Source organism: Macaca thibetana, chromosome X (assembly GCF_024542745.1).
Source record: "Macaca thibetana thibetana isolate TM-01 chromosome X, ASM2454274v1, whole genome shotgun sequence".
Classification (NCBI taxonomy): domain Eukaryota; kingdom Metazoa; phylum Chordata; class Mammalia; order Primates; family Cercopithecidae; genus Macaca; species Macaca thibetana.
Window position 1 is genome coordinate 23334130 of NC_065598.1, and position 10922 is coordinate 23345051.

The window sequence follows — 10922 nt, forward strand, 5'->3', positions numbered from 1 at the left end:
AGCTGAGTGGTATCTACGAAAAAAAAAATGCAATGGTACTCACAATGAAGACTGTACCCCAATCATTCAAGGACACTTTCCTAGAGAGTACCCTAATAAAATTTATTTCCACATACTCATCTCTCGTATATGTGGTTTCCTAAATGAGATCTGTTCCTAAATGAGATCTCCAATGACCATGGAACACATCCAGATTCTCCTCCTACCCTTTTCACTACCAACTGCATTTTTCTAAACGTGTACTGTGACCTTAGGTGCCTCTGGAATTAGAAGGTAGGTTAAAAATTCCAGCCGGGAGCAGGGGCTCATGCTTGCAATCTCAGCACTTTGGGAAGCTGAGGCAGGTGGATCACCTGAGGTCAGGAGTTCGAGACCAGCCTGACCAACATGGAGAAACCCCATCTCTACTAAAAATACAAAAAACTTAGCTGGGCATGGTAGCACATGCCTGTAATCTCAGCTACTTGGGAGGCTGAAGCAGGAGAATCCCTTGAACCCAGGAGGCAGAGGTTGCAGTGAGCCGAGATCGCACCATTGCACTCTAGCCTGGGCAACAAGAGCGACACTCCGTCTCAAAAAAAAAAAAAAAAAAAATTCTATCAAGTACATTTGTCAAAAGCAGCTGGGGCCTTGAAAATCCACTCCATGCGGGAGCTGAGGCCCAAGGCCAACATGGAGATAAGGCCTCCTGAGGGCTGCCAACCACCTCATTGCAAACTTGGAATTGCAGTTCCTAGCCTAACAACTGGGTACACAACATGTCATGATCCAAAAGGCAGAAAGAATACAAATAGGAGGAAATGATTTTTGCAAAATTACAGGACTACACATGTGGATTTACTAGGCACCAGAAGGTACAGTGAATTCAAAAGCCAACAATCACCAAGTCTTTTCAGAGTACCGTTAAAAATACAAAAGAGGTTCCCAGAGAATAACCATTAGTCTAAAACCCCCACTTAATGATATAGAGATAATCCAATATAAAAATTATCTTTAAGAACAACCAGAAGGCTTCAAGTCTAGAGAGCAGAAGGAAGTCAACCTGTGGCAGGGTCTGCATGCATGCTGACATCTCACAGAATGACAGGAAGAAGGAATACTGGCTTACATTCGCTTTTGAAATACGTAAACTAGACAACTAAATGTATCCTCAGACCCACAATTAAGGCTGCATTGAGGCAAGATGTTGTGGGTCAGACAAGTTCCTGAAAGTCCGTCTTGAACAGGATATTGAAAGCAATGTGCTTTTGGATGTAAGTATTTTGGCAGAGGCTCCAAAGGTCAAAACAATAAATGTCTAGGACCCCATATCCTAAGGTGAGGTACCATACTATCTGCCAAAACCCTGAGCAAAACTGGGTCGGCTGACATTAGTCCATTTCCAACTTTAGAGATGTGAATATTGAGGTGGAAGAAGAAGGAAAGAAATTTTAGAAGGAGTTGTCACTGTGGTAGGCATTTTCTTCTGTGTCCTGAATAAAAGCCTTCACTTGCTTTCCCTAATCTCATAAACAAACATTTAATTTAAATGGAAGAAACCTGCTGGGAAAATGTCACATTTAGAAACAAAACTGACTTTCTTAAGCCTGTGCTCCACTACAAGCTGAGCATCAGCTGTCCATTCTGCTAAGGTTTTTTGTTGTTGTTTTATTTTTTATCAACATATAACAGTTGTACATATTTTGAGGGTACAGGTGATATTTTGATATATGTATGCAATGTGTAATGATCCATTTTCTTTAAGAATTTGAGTCATTTTTCAATGGCACCTGCTGTCTGGGGATGGCATGTGAAGTAAATAGTTCATTGCAGGGAGTACATTTTGCCGTAAAGGTTGCACCAATGTGTAACTGTATGTGGTTGGTGAATCCAAATATTAAGCCAGTCCAACTAACAGTTATTTCAAAGAATTCCACATCTGCTGTGTGCACAGGATTGACAATGCCATACCCAGAAAAGGGATATACTGCAGCCCATGAACAGTGGTAACCTTGAGAAAGGGTACAGCGCCAGATCTGAACTATCTGCATGTGGGATCCAGAGATCCTCTTTCTACTCGACTAGACAGCTGGCACTCTGGGCACATTTGCCAGACTCCCTTGGTCTCATATGCTGGAAACAGTAAGTCTTAATTTGGGGCCAGATCCTGAATTGTAGATGGACTACCATGCCTTGTTGCATAGTCTATCAAGGCGGCCATTATCTCAACATGGGCAGGAGATGTCTGATGAGCTTATTAATTCCACTAATTTTCATCCCCAAATGGACTTTATCCACAAGGATTTACATGGGGCATAAATAGGAAGTATATCTTTTATGCAATTACCTGATTATAGTTGCCACCACTGAGGCTGAGACTTGATCATATAGTCGGCCCCCTGCCAGGCATTAGTCCACACTGTCAGCCCATGGGCATGTTGCCAGGAGTGATTCAAAATATAACAAGGTGAACTGGGGGGCTATTTTTAAGGCAAGAACTGCAGCCTATATCTAAACCAATACATCAGAATTCCCTTTTCATGCACAGAAGAAGCAAGCAGGTTTTGTACAGATTGTACAACTTCTGCAGCCTACTATACCCCATCTGCCTTCAACTTAGTAGATGCATCCATGAACAAGACTCAGGAACACTCAGGAACCTGGATGCACCAAAGCCACCAGGAACATCAAGGTGGCACAGTCCCTGCATCTGACACAGGCACAGCTAGAGGGTGACTGGACACTTTTTCCTACACCTCCAAGATACCTTTACTATCTGATGTACTTCTTCTCTGGAAATACCCTTTTCCCTTTAAAATGAATGTTTCTTAGCCAAAACTCACTTTAACAGCGTTCTCATTTGGGATTCATCCCATAATAAAGAATTCAGGGTCTATCAAGACCTGCTCCTGTCTTGTTACTCTGTTGATGTCCGCCAACACCAACTAACAAGCCATCAAAAGTCTCTAAAGTGACATATGTCAAGTGATAGTTTCAGACAAGGACCACAAATGAATCCCAAAATGTGCTATTACCTTTAACAAAAGAGCCACATCTTTTGCTGTAAGTTTTTGTCTGCATTAATAGCAGTTACTGACACTTTCTTTGAAAATGCCTCTGGGTGACTTGTCTCAGTGGCAAGGTGGTCTAGACAACTTGTTGGAGAGTTTCTAAGGCAGGCTGTTGGTCAAGTTGAATGCCTTTCAAGCAATCTTATGTAATGAGCTGACAGGATCTCTGTGTATGAAATATATCCAATACTAAACAAGCTTATAATGTTCTGCACCAAATTTGGTTTTAGGGCAGTTTTAAAACCATCAGTTTTTCCTGAACAGGCTCAAAGATTATACTCTGGGCTCCAACCCACATGGTTCAACAGAACTATATCTAAATGACTGGCTATTGATTCTTGTCAGGATTAATCTTCCAGTGCTGGTCACTCAGATATTGGACTATTAAATACAGACAATACTGTGTCTATAGCCCTTACAATCACAATAATGTCATCATTTAAAGATACCAGGACACCTCTGGTTAGATTTCAGTCTTTTGTAGGTTTCATCCTATTCACTGATGAGAAATCACATGTTTAGGTTATCATGAGGCAGCAGATGAACATATATTGTAATCTATAAAGCCAAAAAGCCTCTGAAAAAATAATGCAGGGGTACTGAAGAAAGCATTAGCATGTCCACCACCACAAACCAGGCCATTCTTTCTCAACAATGAACTCTGTGATCACTTTGATATCTGCAAGAGGAGCAATAACGAGGACTGTTGCCATATTGAGCTTGTGATATGGTTCAGGGAAGCATCAAGTACTACAGGGTTTTTTGATCAACTAAGGGAACTCCTTTCACCAGCCCCCAACATGGAACCCTATACTGCTTTACTTATGCCCCATGACTGGGTTGGAGAAGGCTGGCAGGTTCTGGGTTACCTATTCAACCAACTACCACTACTCTATCATGGCATTTCCCCCACTGGAAATAGCCCTTACAATCAAGAGAAGAATTACATATACTTAACACAACTCTTTCCACAAAACACTCAGCAATATCAATTATAATATATTGCCTACGTATTGGCCCAAAAAGGCCCACCCATAAACTCACATCAGTCCATAGTCCAATCTGACAGTTATTTCCACATCCAAAGTAAATTTTTGACCGTGCCCTTTGGGACTTCTTAGAGCCATAGTAACTTGTGACCCCATGCCCATAAGGACTGAAAAGGCTTGAGAACTTTAAGTCCCCAACCCTTGACTACATCAAGTTCCAACATACCTTGATTGGTGCATAAAGCCTCCAGTTCCATTTAGAGAAGGAGGGGCCACATGCTCTGCCCTAGACTTGTATGTTCTTAAAAGGAGAAACATCTGGACCGGGTATGGTGGCTCTTGCCTGTAATCCCAGCACTTTGGGAGGCCAAGGTGGGTGGATCACCTGAGGTCAGGAGTTCGAGACCAGCCTATTTCAACATGGTGAAACATCATCTCTACTAAAAATACAAAAATGAGCCAGGTGTGGTAGCTCACACCTGTAATCCCAGCTACTCAGGAGGCTGAGGCAGGAGAATTGCTTGAACCCGGGAGGTAGAGGTTGCAGTGAGCCGAGATCGGGCCATTGCATTCCAGCCTGGGCAACAAGAACAAAACTCTGTCTCAAAAAAAAAAAAAAGGAGAAAGATCTAGATAGAAAGGTAGTATTAAATGTACTAAATGTGATAAATGTCAGTCTGAAGAGTACATATCTCAGCAAGGGAGGATAAGCCTCTCAGTCCTCCTCCTGTGATTAGCAATGTGGTCATGGCCAGACTGACTTGGAACATAGGGTGGATCATAGATAATGGGGTTATCTTCACCCCTTGTCCTCCAGCACAACTGGCAGGACTCCCTCATCTGCTAACCAAGAAGCCAAACACATATTGCCTCATTGTGCATTTGCCCATCCTCAATATCACTTCTTTCCTACTCACTGTAGGAGTGGACTTCAGTACACTTCTGTGTAACAGACTGTCCCTGTCACCACTTTATCAATGAGGTCTGCTACTGCTCCTCAAGTCCTGTTCCATACTTGTCCAGTCAACCTGTGGGATCTCACTTGTATTTTTTCCAAAAGGGCACTATGACCTTATCAGCCTCCAGGAAAAGGGAGTTAAAAATATGATGGAATCAATCTGTGAAAAACCAGGTGTGGCAGAGCCCCATGTAGTTTTCCCTCTTTTACTTTAAAATAAACAGGCCAACTTTTGCAGCCATTTTGCAGCAACAACTGTTCTCTCAGGAACACAGAATACTTTATTTGGTGAAAGACAATAGTTGTTCTTTGACTACAAATGGGATTCAGTGAGCAAAACCACTTATATTATTTCAAGTATCATAACTGGCAGGTAAGCCCTGGATTTTGTTGGGGATCTTAAGTTTCCCTTGCTGGTAAGCATCTGAGGCCATAGGGTTGATACCTTCAATTTGCCAGTCGAGACATTATAACACAGTGAAAGCATTAGGCATAAGAGGAATTTTTCAGGCTGGGCGCAGTGGCTCATGCCTGTAATCCCAGCACTTTGGGAGGCCAACGCGGGTGGATCACAAGGTCAGGAGTTTGAGACCAGCCTGGCCAACACGGTGAAACCCTGTCTCTACTAAAAATACAAAAGTTAGCTGGGCATGGTGGTACATGCCTATAGTCCCAGTTACTCGGGAGGTTGAGGCAGGAGAGTTGCTTGGACCCGGGAGGCTGAGGTTGCAGTGAGCCGAGATCATGTCACCGCACTCCAGCCTGGGTGACAGAGCAATACTTCATCTCAAAAAAAAAAAAAAGAATAATTTTTCACTGATAAGATTTGAGCATTCACAATTCACCATATAATACATTTCGAAACTAATTACACATTAGCAAACAGTGCATATAATGAATCAGCTCACAGGCCTATCAATGATAAAATCAATTTTGACTTTTTTATCTTTTCACTACAAGTTCTACCAGCTGCATTCAGACACTTGTACGGAAACAAAGACTATAAATAATTTTTACATAGACACTACAATACCAACTTCCAGGAGACCATCTACTCTCCTTGGCTGGAAGCCCAGAAGATAAGGAGGTGGGAGACATGCCAGGGGAACAACTGGCACCAGTAAGCACGAGTTTGTACTTGCTTTCAGCCATCCTCTGGGGTCACAAAAAATGTACCTTTAACAATAATTAGGCACCAATTAAACAGATTATTTCAATCTTACCTCTTGCTGCCTAACCTTCCAAATGGTTTCAACAGGTGACATACACTATTGGACCACAAATAAACTATCTTATCTTTCCCCTAACTTGGCCCACACACAGCGGGCCCATTTACCCCTACCTTGGCCCACTGTTGGACAGTGGGAGGACCCCTACACTCCCCACTCACCCATCATGTAGACAAGGATACCAGGCGGTCTTGACCTCTCCTAATACACCCTATCTGTGTTATACAATCATAAGAATCTCATCTCATCCAATGGCTTGACCACAGTAAATCCAGTGCCATGGATCCCTGGTGTCTTATCCATCCTAACATGGAATTTACAGTCTCCTAGTGGAGGAACCTTATTGCCCCTCTTGCCTACCAGCTAGGTGAGAAGATGTATCTTAGAAACCAACCTGATCAGTATGCTCTCTTGTCTAATAAAAGGGCCAACTTTTTCAGCCACACATTTCAGACCAGATATGTCATCTCATGCACAGAGATGTGCAAGGCCAAGGACAAGGCCCAAATTATTATTCCACTAAAAACTCTAAAAACACACTTATACGGCCAGGCGCAGTGGTTCACACCTGTAATCCCAGTACTTTGGGAGGCCAAGGTGGGTGAATCACTTGAGGTCAGGAGTTTAAGACCAGCCTGGCCAACATGATAAAACCCCATCTCTACTAAAAATACAAAAATTAGCCAGGTGTGATGGCACACATCTGTAATCCCAACTACTTGGGAGGCTGAGGCAGGAGGATCACCTGAGCCTGGGAGGTGGAGATTGCAGTGAACAGTGACTGTGCCACTGCACTCCAGCCTGTGTGACAGATCGAGATCCTGTCTCCAAAAAAAAAAAAACACTGGTGGTCAAGGGGAGAGGAGATGAAGATACGAAAGGCAAAAAGAGTTACTATATCCATCCAACTGAGAGTAACTGCTAAAAGGTATGGGGTATCATTTTGGGGTAATGGAAATGTTCTGGAATGAGATCGTGGTAATTGTCAAATAACAATGAAAAAACTAAAAATCACTGAACTATACACTTTAAAATAGCAAAGTTTTTGTATATTAATTATATTTCCCCAAAACTGCAAAATTAAACAATAACAAACATTTCTCAAACTCACGGTTTGTGTGGATCACGAATTCTGGAATGGCGGAGCTGGGAGGTTCTGGCCCAGTGCATCTTGTGAGGCTGTAGTCAAGATGTCGGCTGGGGCTGCAACATCAAAATTGACTGCAGGTGAAAGATCTACCTTCAAGGAGATACAGTCACAAGGCTGGCAAGGTGGTGCTGGTAGTGAGAGGTCTGTTTCTTCCCACATGGGCCTCTCCAAAGGCTGTCTGTATGTCCTCACAATCTGGTGGATGACTTCTCCTAGAATGAGAGAGGAACAAATATTGCTTCCCCATTACCTCAAGCAAATGACAAAAAACTTCAGAAAGCTTGGCTTATATCTCCCGCAGGTTAAGGACTGCAGGAAATAATTTGACTCATACAAGTAAAGCCTAGAGGCTGGGGCTAGAGCAGCTCCTGGCAGAAGGAACAATAAAAATGGGATGCTTGGGCATAACCTGCACTACCAGCAAATGCGGAAAAATCTGTGTTTCCAGGAAACAAATATGGATCCCACAAAAGACAGTGGCCTGAGATTGCCTTAAAAGGAAAAAAGCTAAGTGGGCCACCCACTGGAGCGGAAGGACTCCAACACAGGGATGGGCTACAAAAGGCCTAGGGACTGAGGGGAAGCCTAAGTGGCCAGAGGAAAGACACTGGATGTGGCAGGGTCACGTACTCTGAGGTCCCTCAAGGAGCCTGCAAATGTCCCCATGACTGTGTCAGACAAGGATTTCCTCCACATCACCAAGCCCCAAGGCTATATTGCAACTTTGCCAATCACGCAAGGGTATGCCCTTCTCCCACAAACCTGGTACTTTCTGGGTCCCCACTGTCGATCAGAAACAGTGCGTGGTGAAATCAAGTTTACATATGAACATTTATGTGACCATTGACTAATATTTGTGAGCATCAGTGGAATTTTAGCTTGATAATAGCAGGAACATGTCTATTTTGTTACTGCTGCCTCCCAGTGACAGTGTCTGGCACATAGTAAGTGCTCAAAAACTATTCCTGATCCCTACCTCACATGTTACACAAAATTAACTCGAATGGACCAAATACCTAAATACAAAAACTATAACTATAAAACTCTTAGAAGAAAAAAGCAGGTGTTTATCTTCATGATCTTGGATGAAGCAATGGCTTCTTAAAAATGGCACCAAACATACAAGCAACCAAAAAATAGAGATAACTTGTACTTCATCAAAATTAAACTTTTTTACATCAAAGACCCTAGCAAGAAAGTTAAAAGACAATCCACAGAATAGGAGAAAATATTTGTAAATCATACATCTGATAAGGGTTTAGTATCCAGAATATAAAAAGAATTTGTATAACTCAACAACAAAAAGAAAATAACCCAATTATTACATAGGCAAAAGATTTAAGTGGACATTTCTCCAAAGATGATACACAAATGGCCAAAGAACATATAAAAAGATGCTCAACATCATTAGTCATTTGGGAAATGCAAATCAAAACCACGATGAGATACAATCTCACACCATTAGGATGACTATAACCAAAAAAGAAAAAAATGGGCTATAACAAGTGTTGAAGAGGCTGTAGAGAAATTGGAACCCTCAAACATTGCTGGTGTGAATGAAAAATGGTGCAGCTGCTGTGGAAAACACTTTGGCAGGTACTCAAAAGTTAAACATAGAGTTACCGTATGGTCCAACAATTCCACTCTAGGTATATACCCAACAGAACTAAAAATGTATGTTAACACAAAAACTTGCATGAGAATGTTCATAGCATCATTGTTCAAAATAGCCCAAAAGTGTAAACAACACAAATATCCATCAATTTATCAATGGATAAACAAAATTGGTATATCAACAATGGAATATTATTAAGCCATAAAAAGGAATGAAGTACCAATACACACTACAACTTGGATAAACTTTGAAAATATTAAGCTTAAGTAAAAGAAGTTAGGCACAAAAGGACAAATATTGTTTGATCTTACTTATATGAGGTATCTAGAAGTATTCAAATTCATAGAGACAGAAAGTAGAATATTGGTTTCCAGGGCATAGGGGGAAAGGGAGATAGAGATTTATAGTTAATTGGTTACAGTTTCAGTTTCGGAGATGAAAAAATTCTGGAGGATGTGATGATGAGTGCACAACAATGTGAATGTACTTTATGTCACTGAACTGCACACTTAAAAATGGTTAAAATGGTGAATTTTACGTTATGTATATTTTACCACAATAAAAAAGGATTGAAGTACTAACACATGATACAACTTGGATACTTGGATGAATCTTGAAAACATTATGCTTAAGTAAAAGAAGCAAGACACAAATGATTCCATTTAAATAAAATGTACAGAATAAGCAAATCCAGAGAGAGAAAAAGTAAATTAGCTGTTGTATGGGGGGATGTTGCTTGTTGGATAGGAGGAAGGGGAAAATTGAGAGTGATTAATAGGTATGAGGCTTCTCTTAAGTGTTCTGGAATCAAATAGTGGTGAGCACAAAGCTCAACATTGTGACTATACTAACAACCACTTTATATTTTATTCTTAAAAATGAAAAAAACATGTTTTGTGAATTTTGTCTCAATTTAAGAATTGGCCAGAAAGTCTTCCCCCAGAATGAGTAATCTAAGCACAAGACAGACAGAAACTATCTTATGACACAGCCTCAGAAGTAACAAAGCATTACTTCTGCCATATTCATCAGAAGTGAGTACCTAAGTCTGGCCCACATACAAAGTTAGGCTTAACGTTTACCCTATCACTTCAGTTTCACAACATGGAGAAACTATTATTGTCTTCCATGTGCAGATGAACACACTGAGGCTCAGAGAGGTTAAATAAACTTACCAAGGCCACAAGGCCAATAGATGGCAGAGCTCCGATTTGAATTTAAAAACAACTGACTCCACAACCTGTGCCATCAGTGGTGGTACTTAATTTGCCCATTTGTGAAACCTATTTGTGCCCATTTGTGAAACCAAAAATGCTTGGGGCCTCCCCAAAAACCTATTGAAACATCATTTGGTGGCTCATGCCTGTAATCCCAGCACTTTGGGAAGCCGAGGCAGGCAGATTACAAGGTCAGGAGTTCGAGACCAGCCTGGCCAGCACAGTGAAATCCCATCTCTACTAAAAAAAATGCAAAAAATTAGCCAGGCATTGTGGTGCGCACCTGTAATCCCAGCTACTCAGGAGACTGAGGTATGAAAATTACTCGAACCCAGGAGGCGCAGGTTGCAGCAAACTGAGATCGCACCACTACACTCCAGCCTGGGCAACAGAGCAAGACTCTGTCTCAAAAAAAAAAAAAAAAAAAAACGAAATAAATAAACGAAAGAAACATCACTTCTGGGCCTGTAATCACAGCACTTGAATGGTTTTGTTTGTTTGCTTGTTTTGTTTTTTGTTTGTTTGTTTGAGACGGAGTCTCACTCTGTTGCCCAGGCTGGAGTGCAGTGGCACAATCTCGGCTCACTGCAATCTCCGCCTTCCAGGTTCCAGCAATTCTCCTGCCTCAGCCTCGTGAGTAGCTGGGATTACTGGTGTGCACCACCACGCCTGGCTAATTTTTGTATTTTTAGTAGAGACCGGGTTTCACCATGT

The 10922-nt window shown here is 41.6% G+C and overlaps 1 protein-coding gene across 3 annotated transcripts in view; it reads left to right on the forward strand.

Moving 5' to 3' along the window:
* The window catches only part of SAT1 (spermidine/spermine N1-acetyltransferase 1), a 599966-nt gene that overhangs the window by 465818 nt on the left and 123226 nt on the right, over window positions 1-10922 (forward strand). The gene's annotated exons all lie outside the window — the stretch shown is intronic.